Raw genomic sequence first — 11603 nt, 5'->3', positions numbered from 1 at the left:
TGCATTGGGTCTTCGTTGCTGCACGCGAGCTTTCTCTAGTTGCAGCGAGCCGGGGCTACTCTTAGTTGTGTCGTGGGCTTCTCATTGCTGTGGCTTCTCGTTGCAGAGCACAGGCTCTAGGTGCGCGGGCTTCAGTAGTTGTGGCACGCGGGCTCAGTAATTGTGGCTTGCGGGCTCTAGAGTGCAGGCTCAATAGTTGTGGCGCACGAGCTTAGTTGCTCCACGGATCTTCCCGGACCAGGGCTCGAACCCATGTCCCCTGCACTGAGAGGCAAATTCTTAACCACTTGTGCCACCAGGGAAGTCCCGTGCATCTTTCCTAATTATAACTTTTAGAAGACTATTCTATATATGTAAAATCCCCTTTTATTCAGGTCTCCTTATTTCCTGCAGGTGATCTTGTTTATTTCTTTATTCAAAATGTGGACATGCTTCCACATTAACACCACTTCTTTGTCTTTTCCCCCATCCTCCCTTCCTTCACTACTGTCACAGAGAAAGTGGTGGCCCTCCAGTTCTGGGTGAGATTTTTCTGTCATAGAACCATGACCCTATTTGTTCATAACCTCACAGAGAAGGCTCAAGCCCTGGTCAGTGCTGCTGTGACTTATATGAAGCCTTGACTGGCCACATTTTGGCACTAGGTCAGTGTTGAGCTGGTTCCTCCAACCCTGCCGAGATCCCTACTCCTATTCAGAGGTTTTAAGAAATAGTCATCAGTGCTCAAACTAGTAGCTTCAAACAGCTCACAGTTAAGGAAGCTCTGCTGAATGGTTTGGTGGCCACTGAGGTGTGAATGTGATTTTATGTTGGCAAGATCATAGGCAAGTGTGGCATCGTTGGCTATAGTGTTTAAAGACCAAACTTTAACATGTGATTATATTTTGTTTATTATTTGAGTGTCCTTGGACCATGTGTGACCAGACTGCTGTCTGCTTAAAATGATGTCAAAATCAGTGTTTTCTCTATCAAATGCTACATGGACGGTCACAATATTTCTTGGTACTAAGTTGGGTTGTCTTTTGCTTTGATACATTAATACAGCTCTAAATGTATGTCTTTGCTTAGCCTGAAATTGGAAAGGATATGTGCAAACGTAACATTGTGGTACATGTGTATGTGGGGATAACATTTTAATTTGATGGTTTGAAACATACATATATTTTAAAATATTTATTTATATATTTATTTGTCTGTGCTGGGTCTTCATTGCAGCACGTGGGATCTTTAGTTGCGACATGTGGGTTCTTTAGTTGCAGCATGTGGGCTCTTTTAGTTGCAGCATGTGGGCTCTTAATTGCTGCAGGCAGGATCTAGTTCCCTGACCAGGGATCGAACCCAGGCCTCCTGCACTGGGAGCATGGAGTCTTAACCACTGGACCACCAGAGAACTCCTGGTTTGAAATATATAATGCTGTAGTATATGATAGAGTTAAATCATCTCAGTAGTCATAAAGAATAAAATTTGGACTGTTTCTCCTTGTAAACATCACAGAAAGATCCTTTTGATAACAGCTATGTCTATAAATGTTAGGGTACTTCTTATCAACTTGAATATGGTCTCCTCAAGCGAGAATAGCAGGATGGTCTTATAAATGTGTATATTTGTTACATCTTTATCAGTAGGACAGAGTGAATGAGAATCATGATCTACATTTTAAATCTAAGTTTGCTACATATTATATCATTAATCTATTCAGTCTTATGATTTTTAGAACCTATCTTTGCAAAATAAAATATATAAAAAGGATTAAAACTTAGTATCATCCATGGGTCTAAATAGCATATTATGTCCTGGAATAAATAGATGTGATTGGTATTAAAAAAAAAAAAAGTGGTCTTCCTCTATCTCAAAGTGAAAGCTCCCTCCGTGTCCCTCATTCTCATCCATTCTCTGGGGGCTTACTCCACCAATAATCCCCTCAACTTGACCACATTTCATTACATCTTCATTCTTTCTTCTGTGACTTCTTCCTGCCAATGTATAAATGTTTTGAAGTGCTCCCCATCTTAATACACACAGACACACATACACACACACACACACACACACACACACACACACACATCACCTCCACTCACCAGGCTACCCCCCCTTGAACTAATACATTCCTGCTCCTCTCTCCTTCCCTTCATTACCAAGTTCCTTTATCAGGGCCCCCATTTCCTCACCATCTAACCATGTGCATCCTCATCATGTGCAAAAAATTCTCTCTTGATAACCACTGAAGGATCAAATCCAACAGCTTTTTCTTGGTTTTCATCCTCCTCAGACTCTCTGCAGCCAGCCACCATCAACAACTCTTACTTCTTCATATTATCTTCTCCCATGATTTTTCATAATGTGTTCACTCTTAAGATCTTGTTCTCATTCTCTGATTCCTCTTTCTCCTTCTGACCCCAAAAGTAAGTACTCCCTTTGGTTATGCCCATGGTTCATTTCTCTTCTCTTTACGTTCCTCCTTTGGAAATTTTACTCAATCTTTTCTACCAATCTTAGGTCTTGACTAATGCTGGAGTCCACATTTCTAACTGCTTGTTGGCATCTGCCTATCCTCCTGACAACCCAAACTCATTATGCTCAAAATATAGTGAACTTTCTTTTTGTACATATCTATTAATTATACTGTAAATACTATCCTTCTCAATCACTGTGGAAAAAAATATTCACAAGTTAAGGTTGCATATGTCTAATGCTACAGAAGCCAAATATTAATCATAGGAGGTCTAATATTCAAATAAGATTTTTTCTTTTGTTTAAAGAATGATTTTTCAAAATTAATGAATATTTTTCTAAAGTAATATGATTAGTAAAAAGAATAATTCAAAAATACAAAATAGTATATTATATACAGTAAAAGGTAGGTTGTCCTCTCATCCCTGACCACCATACCTCCAATTCCCCTTCTCAGGAGCAACCTGTGTTAACAGCTTGCTATATATCCACCCAGATATAGTCTATGCGTTTGCAAGTATATATGTATAGATACTCCTTAAAAATTCCAGCACAATTCAATGGTAGCATGCTACATACATTATACTCCAAATTACTTTTTTTCACTTAATAATATATTTTGGAGTTTATTTCTCACAAAACATACCTTATTTATTTTTAAGGATTCTATAATATAACCTTGTATGGATACATTTCCTGTTCTTTCCAGTTTTTGCTTTATAAACAACATGTCAATGACTAGTCTGCAAACTTCTATGAACATATCTATAGGACAAAGTACTGTAAATGAAATTGTTAGGTCAAGGGGCTTATGCACTTTTATTTTTAATAGGTATTGCCCCCAACAGCAATGTATGAGATAATTAAAATAATAATAACTGGATTGAATTCAAATGGTCTTAAAACTTTTGAAAATGCCCCATCTTCCATTTTGTCAAGCATCTGACATTCTCTCATTTTGCGGGTGAAGGGTGGTAGGCAAAATGTAGTGGAGGACAAGCAGGTATGGGGCAGTCTTGGATCCTGCCAATGAGGACCACCTGGAATAGTGTGAAGACCTCCGCAGGAAGATGCTAAAGAGGAACGGACAGATGTCCAACGGTTGTTGAGGCACTCATAAATAACCAGCCAGAGGAGGTCTGTTCACCTCTATCAAGGCATCCCCAAGTGGAGATCTCCAGCTCTGGGAAATCGAGGGGGATGATGGTATCTAAAGAAACCACTAATGTGTCCTGAGAAAGTCTGATCACTACTGAGTTCAGACAGAATTAGCCTTAGGGCTTCCCTGGTGGTGCAGTGGTTAAGAGTCTGCCTGCCAATGCAGGGGACACGGTTTGAGCCCTGGCCCGGGAGGATCCCACATGCCGCGGAGCAACTGGGCCCGTGCGCCACAACTACTGAGCCTGCGCTCTAGAGCCCGCGAGCCACAACTACCGAAGCCCACACGCCTAGAGCCTGTGCTCTGCAACAAGAGAGGCCGCCACAGTGAGAAGCCCGCGCACAACAGTAGACCCCGCTCACCACAACTAGAGAGAGCCCACGCGCAGCAACGAACACCCAATGCAGCCAAAAATAAATAAATAAAATAAATAAATTTATTTAAAAAAAAAAAGAATTAGCCTTAAACAGCTTCAAAGCCCAGGGAACAACAGGCAATTAAGACTTTTTCTATGCATTATCTCTTCAACCCTGGGTGTGTCAGAAGTCATGGATGCCGGGGGTGGGGGAGGTGTGGTAATAGAGAGGAGATGTAGCCCAACTTAATCTTAACTGACACAAAAGCATGCACCCTCAAAAAAATGGTTACACATATGCATCAAGACCTGTGTGAGGATTTTCATAGCAACATTTGTAAAAGCAAAATACTGAAACAATCTGAATGTCCATGGATACATGGATGCATAAAATGTAGTCTTTTTCTACAATGAAATATTATGCATCAAAACTTGTAAACTATAGCTACATGCATCAACATGGATGAATTTCAGGATTATAATGCTGAGGGGAGAAAAATGAGAAACAGAAAGGTATATATCACATGATTCAAACTATATAATTAACTTTCTATAAGTTAATGCTTTTAAACTAAAACATGTGACACTAAACAATATATTATTTAAGAATACATACAGAGTGGTAAAATTAAAAAGAAAAGCAAGAAAATGTTAAACAAAAAATTCAGGATAATGGTTCCTTCTGAAGGAGGGGAGTGGAATTGGGAAGGGGCATTCTAGGGAATTCTAAAGTACTGGGAATGTTCTAGTTCTAAAGCTGTGACACTGATAATTTGTTTTATCATCATTCTTTAAACCTTACGTGTATCTTACAAATGCAGTTAATCTCTTCATTATTCAATAAAAACAAATTATAGAAAAAATAGAACCGTAGATATTTTCATTAGTCTGAAAAATCCCTTAGTTTTCTTTCACTTTCATAATCATGTGGAATGCATGTAAAGCAATTTGCACAGTACTTAACAAGTGGGATCTATTTTCATGAACCTCCAACTCACCGCTTGTTTGTCCTGTGGGGATTTTTTTTTTTTTACATCTTTATTGGAGTATAATTGCTTTACAATGGTGTGTTAGTTTCTGCTTTACAACAAAGTGAATCAGTTATACATATGTTCCCATATCTCTTCCCTCTTGCGTCTCCCTCCCTCCCACCCTCCCTATCCCACCCCTCTAGGTGGTCACAAAGCACCGAGCTGATCTCCCTGTGCTATGTGGCTGCTTCCCACTAGCTCTCTATTTTACGTTTGGTAGTGTATATATGTCCATGCCACTCTCTCACTTTCTCCTGTGGGGATTTTAAAGAACTAATACAAGAGTAGCAAGAGCATCGATTTGCTGAGACAACAAGTACTCAGCAGCTTTACGTGGTCCCAGGCAGTGTCAGCACAACACCCAGTGGAAGTGGGAAGGCTGGAATTGTCATGCTACCCTTCCGATGCTGACTATCTGATTTGAATTATCTTCTCACTGAAGGGAATGTCTGTCCTTCCTCCACAACTATGTTCACCTTCACAACTTATCACCACCAGCCTGCAGCCTCCTGCTCCAGGACCCTCCGCAGTTACGTTCAGCATGTCGGATCAATAATGGCCATAACCCCATGTACAGAGTGCTACTCTGTGCCAGGCATTGCTATCTAGCCCCCCAAAACTCCCCAGGCATAACGAGTTTTAAGCCCATTTTACAGAAGAAAACAAGCTCAGGGAAGATAAACTTTAGACAGCTAAAGTCATAGTAGTATCAAGTACTGGAGGTAGAATTCAAGTCCAGGTCTCTCTGACTCCAAGTGCAAACCTCTCAACTGGCACCCAGCACTCTTCATCATGGGACTTCCCTTGTCTATCCAATTTTCCAATGAACCCTCCTCTCCAGTAAGGCAGGCAAGTATCCTGAATGTTTCCTGGAAAAGTCAGGCTCAGTTTGTGTTCATGCCTTTCCTTATGTTATTTCCCCTGCTGCAAACATCCTCTCCTCCACTCATCCAAATACTACACTTCTTTCAAGCTTCTATTTGGGACTGTTCTTCTGAAGTCTTCCCCAACCAATCCAACTCCAGAGTGGTTTCACTTTATCAGAATTTTTTTTGTCTTCTAATGTTTTGTTTTTTTTTTTTGATTACCTAGGCTAAGGTTCCATAAGAGACAAGATGCCATCTTCTTTTATATCATTTGGTTTTACTTTATTTGGGATTCTCCACACCCAGTCCCTGCAAAATAAATGAAGACAGTGATCCAGGTACTATACAGACATAATTATAATCCCTGTGGCAGTGGTTCCAAGGAGATTCCAAATTTCCCTCGGAGCTTGTTACATCTGTAGATGCCAAGCTTCACTCCAGGGACCTAGTGAGTCAGAATCTCGTGGGGTTACAGGGTGGGAAGAACTACGTATCTGTATTTTTTACACATGATTGTAAGTGCACCCTCAGATGAGAACCTTATGCTTTGTTGCAGTTCAGGACCATGTCAATTCAGATAAACACATAAGGAAAGTGAGTCAAAATTCTAAGAAATATGTACTTATAAGACTTATAAATACATATTTCAAGATATCTATTTCCTTATGGGCATGATTTGTTTAAGGGAAGAAGAAGGAGAAGAAGGTAGGGAAGAAAGGAAGCAAAGAGGGAGGAAAGGAAAAGAAAGGGGAGGGAAGGGGATGGGGCTGTAACCTTGTAAAACTTCACAGACTCTCCAAGCATCTTATTCTGCATTTGAGCAGTCCTGATTTTTTTTTTGAAACTTTCTTAATACCTTATTTTTTAAATTTTTATTTTATATTATAGTTGATTAACAATGTTGTGTTAGTTTCAGGTGTATAGCAAAGTGATTCAGTTAAGCATATATATGTACCTATTCTTTTTCAAATTCTTTTCCCATTTAGGTTATTACAAAATATGGAGCAGAGCTTCCTGTGCCGTACAGAAGGTCCTTGTATCTGTTTTAAATATAGCAGCGTGTACTGTTGGTGGGAATGTAAATTGGTACAGCCACTATGGAGAACAGTATGGAGGTTCCTTAAAAATCTAAAAATAGAGCTACCGTATGATCCAGTAATCCCACTCCTGGGCATATATTTGGAAAAAAAGCACAGTTTGAAAGGATACATGCCCCCCAATGTTCATTGCAGCGCTGTTTACAATAGCCAAGACATGGAAGCAACATAAATGTCCATCAACAGATGAATGGATAAAGAAGATGTGATTCCATATATACAATGGCATATTACTCAGCCATTAAAAATAATGAAATAATGCCATTTGCAGCAACATGGATGGACCTGGAGATTATCATACTAAGTGAAGTAAGTCAGACAGAGGAAGACAAATATCATATGATATTGCTTATATGCACAATCTAAAAAAAAGATACAAATGAACTTATTTACAAAACGGAAACAGACAAACAGACTTAGAGAACAAATTTATGGTTATGGGGGGGAGGAGGGGAAGGATAGATTGGGAGTTTGAGATTAACATGTACACACTGCTATTTTTAAAACAAGGACCTACTGTATAGCACAGGGAACTCTGCTCTATAATACTCTGTATTAACCTAAATGGGAAAAGAATTTGAAAAAGAATAGATACATGTAACTGTATAACTGAATCACTTTGTTGTACACCTGAAACTAACAAAACATTGTTAATCAACTATACTCCAATATAAAATTTAAAATTTTTTTTAAATTTAAAATAAATAAACATAGCAAATCCTATTTTTTTAAATATAGGATTCCTATCCTATAATAATATTTTAATCAATTCTCCTTAAATTTTCTAACTTCTCCACTTGAAAAAAAATGCCATATTAGTACTCAGAATTAAAAGTCAATGATTCTGACTTTTGCTTCTGATTCTGATAGTCAGCACTGTCCCTTTGTTTTTTTTGAAGTATTCCTTTTCCTGTCTTCACTAACTCTTTTTTTTTTTTTTTTTTTTTTTTGGCTGAGTCAGGTCTTAGTTGTGGCACACGGGCTCCAGAGTGTGTGGGCTCAGTAGCTGCAGCACGCAGGCTCTCTAGTTCTGCTGCACAGGCTCCAGAGTGGATGGTCTTAGTTGCCCCACAGCACGTGGGATTCAATTCCCTGACCGGGGATTGAACCCATGTCCCCTGCATTGGAAGGCAGATTCTTAACCACTGGACCACCAGGGAAGTCCCTTCACTCTTTATAATGAAAATCAGAACAAAATAAAATATAATGAAAGCATAACCCAGAGCTGAGAATTATAAATTCAGTAAGTAAGTTTTTTTGGCAATTAAAAGTGTCTTGCTCACAGAGACAAAGGGAACACACCACAGAGGCAGATGCTGGAGTGATACTTCCATAAACCAAGGAATGTCTGGGGCTACCAGAAGCTGGAAGAGGCAAGGAAGGGTCCTCCCCTAGAGATTTTGTAAAGAGCATGGCCTAGCAAACACCTTGATTTCATACTTCTAGCCTCCAGAACTGCAAGAGAATATGCCAAAATAATAATAATATAATGTCTTGCTCAATGCAAGAACAATACTAGCTCAGTGTAGAAAAATTAGATAAAAGCTGCACAAAAAGAATAAATTTTAAAATATCCATAATCAGTGATGTGAACAAAAATGTCAAAGTAAGGCCTTGAAAATTCTCTGCTCTGTAAACACAAGGAAAACACCAACAAAAATTATCCGAATCAACTTCTTCAGAACTCTGGAAATTAACCAAAGGCTTGCAGTAATCCAGGGAGTGTTTATTCAAGAAAAATGGCTTGATCTCAGTAAGAACAGCAAGTTCTGTGGCATTTTAATTTACCTGTCTCTATCCCCCTTTCCCCATCTCTGCAAGAAGCCTTGAAAACCAACATCCCAAGACTTCCCTGGTGGTCTGGTGGGTAAGACTCCACGATACCAATGGCCAGGGTTCAATCACTGGTCAGGGAACTAGATCCCTCATGCATGCCACAACTAAGAGTCCGCGTGCCACAGCTAAGAGTCCACATGCCGCAACTAAAAAGCCTGCATGCCACAACTAAGTCCGCATGCTGCAACTAAAGAGCCCACATGCCGCAACAAAGATCCCACATGCCACAACTAAGACCCAGAGCAACCTAAATAAATAAATAATAAAAATTTTTAAATATTAAAAAAGAAAGAAAGAAAACCAACATCCCACTAGTGAAAAACAGCAGCCTGGCAGCCGCTTGCAGGAGCAGAGTGGTTGGAGCTCCTTCAAAGCCCCACTTACAGAGAATTGTAATTATTTGACCTGTCTGGTGGTTCCCTGGAAGATCCCACTCAGAAGGCTGTCTTTGTATGACCTAACTCAGAGGTCATCTAGTGCTAACAACATTTTCCCTATGGGTGTTTGTCAAAAAAAAACAGACAAAACAAAACAAGCAAAAAAATAAAACAGAAACAGACTCACAGATCCAGAGAACAAACTGTTGGTTACCACAGGGGAGAGAAGGAAGGGAAGGGGCAGAATAGGTAAGGGGGATTAAGAGGTACAAGCTAGCAGTTATAAAATAAATGAGTCACAGGGACATAACATACAGCAAAAGAAATATAGTCAATATTTTATAAAAACTTCATATGGTGTGCAATTTATGAAACTATGAAATTGTTATATTGTAAACCTGAAAACAATATAATATTGTAAGTCAAATATACTTCAATAAATAATTTTAAAAAAAGAAAAAACAGAGGTAACTTTTTAACAGTGTAGCTGCATGAGGTGGTAGATAACAGTTATGTTAAAGCAAAAGAAGCCATACACAAAAGGCCACATGTTATATGATTCCATTTACATGAAATGTCCACAATAGGTAAATTTATAGAGATAGAAAATAGATTACTGGTTCCTGGGGGCTGTAGGGAAAAGGGAATTAGAAGTGACTGCTTAGGACAGGAATAAAGATGCAGATGTAGACAATGGACTTGAGGACATGGGGAGTGGGAAGGGTAAGCTGGGATGAAGTGAGGGAGTGACATGGACATATATACACTACCAAATGTAAAATAGATAGCTAGTGGGAAGCAGCAGCATAGCACAGGGAGATCAGCTCGGTGTTTTGTGACCACCTAGAGGGGTGGGATAGGGAGGGTGGGAGGAAGATGCAAGAGGGAGGAGATATGGGGATATATGTATATGTATAGCTGATTCACATTGTTATAAAGCAGAAACTAACATACCATTGTAAAGCAATTATACTCCAATAAAGATGTTTTTTAAAAAAAAGAGTGACTGCTTAATGGTTAAAGAATTTCTTTTGGAAATGATGAAAATGTTCTTGAATTAGTGATGATATTTATGCAACTTTGTGAATATATAAAAACCACTGAATTGTTCACTTTAAGTCAGAAAATTTTATGGTATGTGATTTCTATTTTTTTTTTTTTTTTTTGCGGTACGCGGGCCTCTCACTGTTGTGGCCTCTCCCGTCGTGGAGCACAGGCTCCAGACGCACAGGCTCAGCGGCCCCAGCCGCTCCACGGCATGTGGGATCTTCCCGGACCGGGGCAGGAACCCGTGTCCCCTGCGTCAGCAGGCGGACTCTCAACCACTGCACCACCAGGGAAGCCCTATGATATGTGATTTCTATTTCAATTTAAAGATAGCAATTTTTAAAATTATAATTTTGTAATTTAAATAAACAATTATAATTTTGTAATTTAAATAAAAGGAAATTTATAAAAATATTATCATAATTCCATAATCCAAATATAATCACTATTAATATTTTGGTCTATTTCTAATCTTTCGCTACTGCATCAATGTTATTACGCATTGGTTAAGAGCACTCACTGTCGATCCTCAGTCTGAGTTAGAATCCTGCACTTACTAATCGTGCAATCATGGGCAAGCTCATTAACCTCTCTGGTCTGTTCCTCATCTATAAAATGGAGATAATAATATTGACTTCAAATGGTTGTCGTGAGAATTAAGGGAGTTTAAAAACGTAGAGCCCTTAAACATGTGGCTGGCACATAATAAGTGTTCAATATAGGCTGGCTATTTTTATTACTGAAAATAAAGCTGTGTGAATATCCTTGAATATATATCTTTTCATTTGTCTAATTTTAAAAATTAATTCCACAAAGTGAAATTGCTGTTTCAAAATATAGGCACATGAAACAGACAAAATGTTATTTTAAGGTTGCCTAAGAGTTTTTTATTACTGGAAATGGATATACTACTGAGTGTTCACAAATTTGGAAACGTGAAAAAAAATCAAAAGAAAAAAGAAAAATAGTCCCTGAAGAAATAATCAAGGGAGAAAAAAAAGAGCTTTTAAAAGTTATAATCATAATTCTCAGAGAGATTTAAGAAAATATGGGTCCATAAAATAAGGATGCTGTGAGAAGAAAATAATTTGTGAGTAAGAACTAGCTTTTGGAAATTAAAAAATATAATTTCCTGAACTAAAATTTAATAAGGAGCTAGAAGACAGAGTTGAGGACATCTCCCAGGATGAAAAACAAAAGGCAAAAATAGAAAAAATCGGGCTTCCCTGGTGGCGCAGTGGTTGAGAGTCCACCTGCCAATGCAGGAGACACAGGTTCATGCCCCGGTCTGGGAAGATCCCACATGCCGCAGAGCGGCTGGGCCCGTGAGCCATGGTCGCTAGGCCTGCGCGTCCAGAGCCTGTGCTCCGCAACGGGAGA

The 11603-nt window shown here is 39.0% G+C and overlaps 1 pseudogene; it reads left to right on the top strand.

Moving 5' to 3' along the window:
- Positions 1-545: 545 nt before the first annotated feature.
- Positions 546-856, top strand: LOC115840223 (ATP synthase subunit g, mitochondrial pseudogene; annotated as a pseudogene).
- The last annotated feature ends 10747 nt before the right edge of the window (positions 857-11603 follow it).

Source organism: Globicephala melas, chromosome 6, assembly GCF_963455315.2.
Source record: "Globicephala melas chromosome 6, mGloMel1.2, whole genome shotgun sequence".
In the NCBI taxonomy this organism is placed as follows: Eukaryota; Metazoa; Chordata; class Mammalia; order Artiodactyla; family Delphinidae; genus Globicephala; species Globicephala melas.
This window is presented reverse-complemented; position numbering and strand designations above follow the sequence as displayed.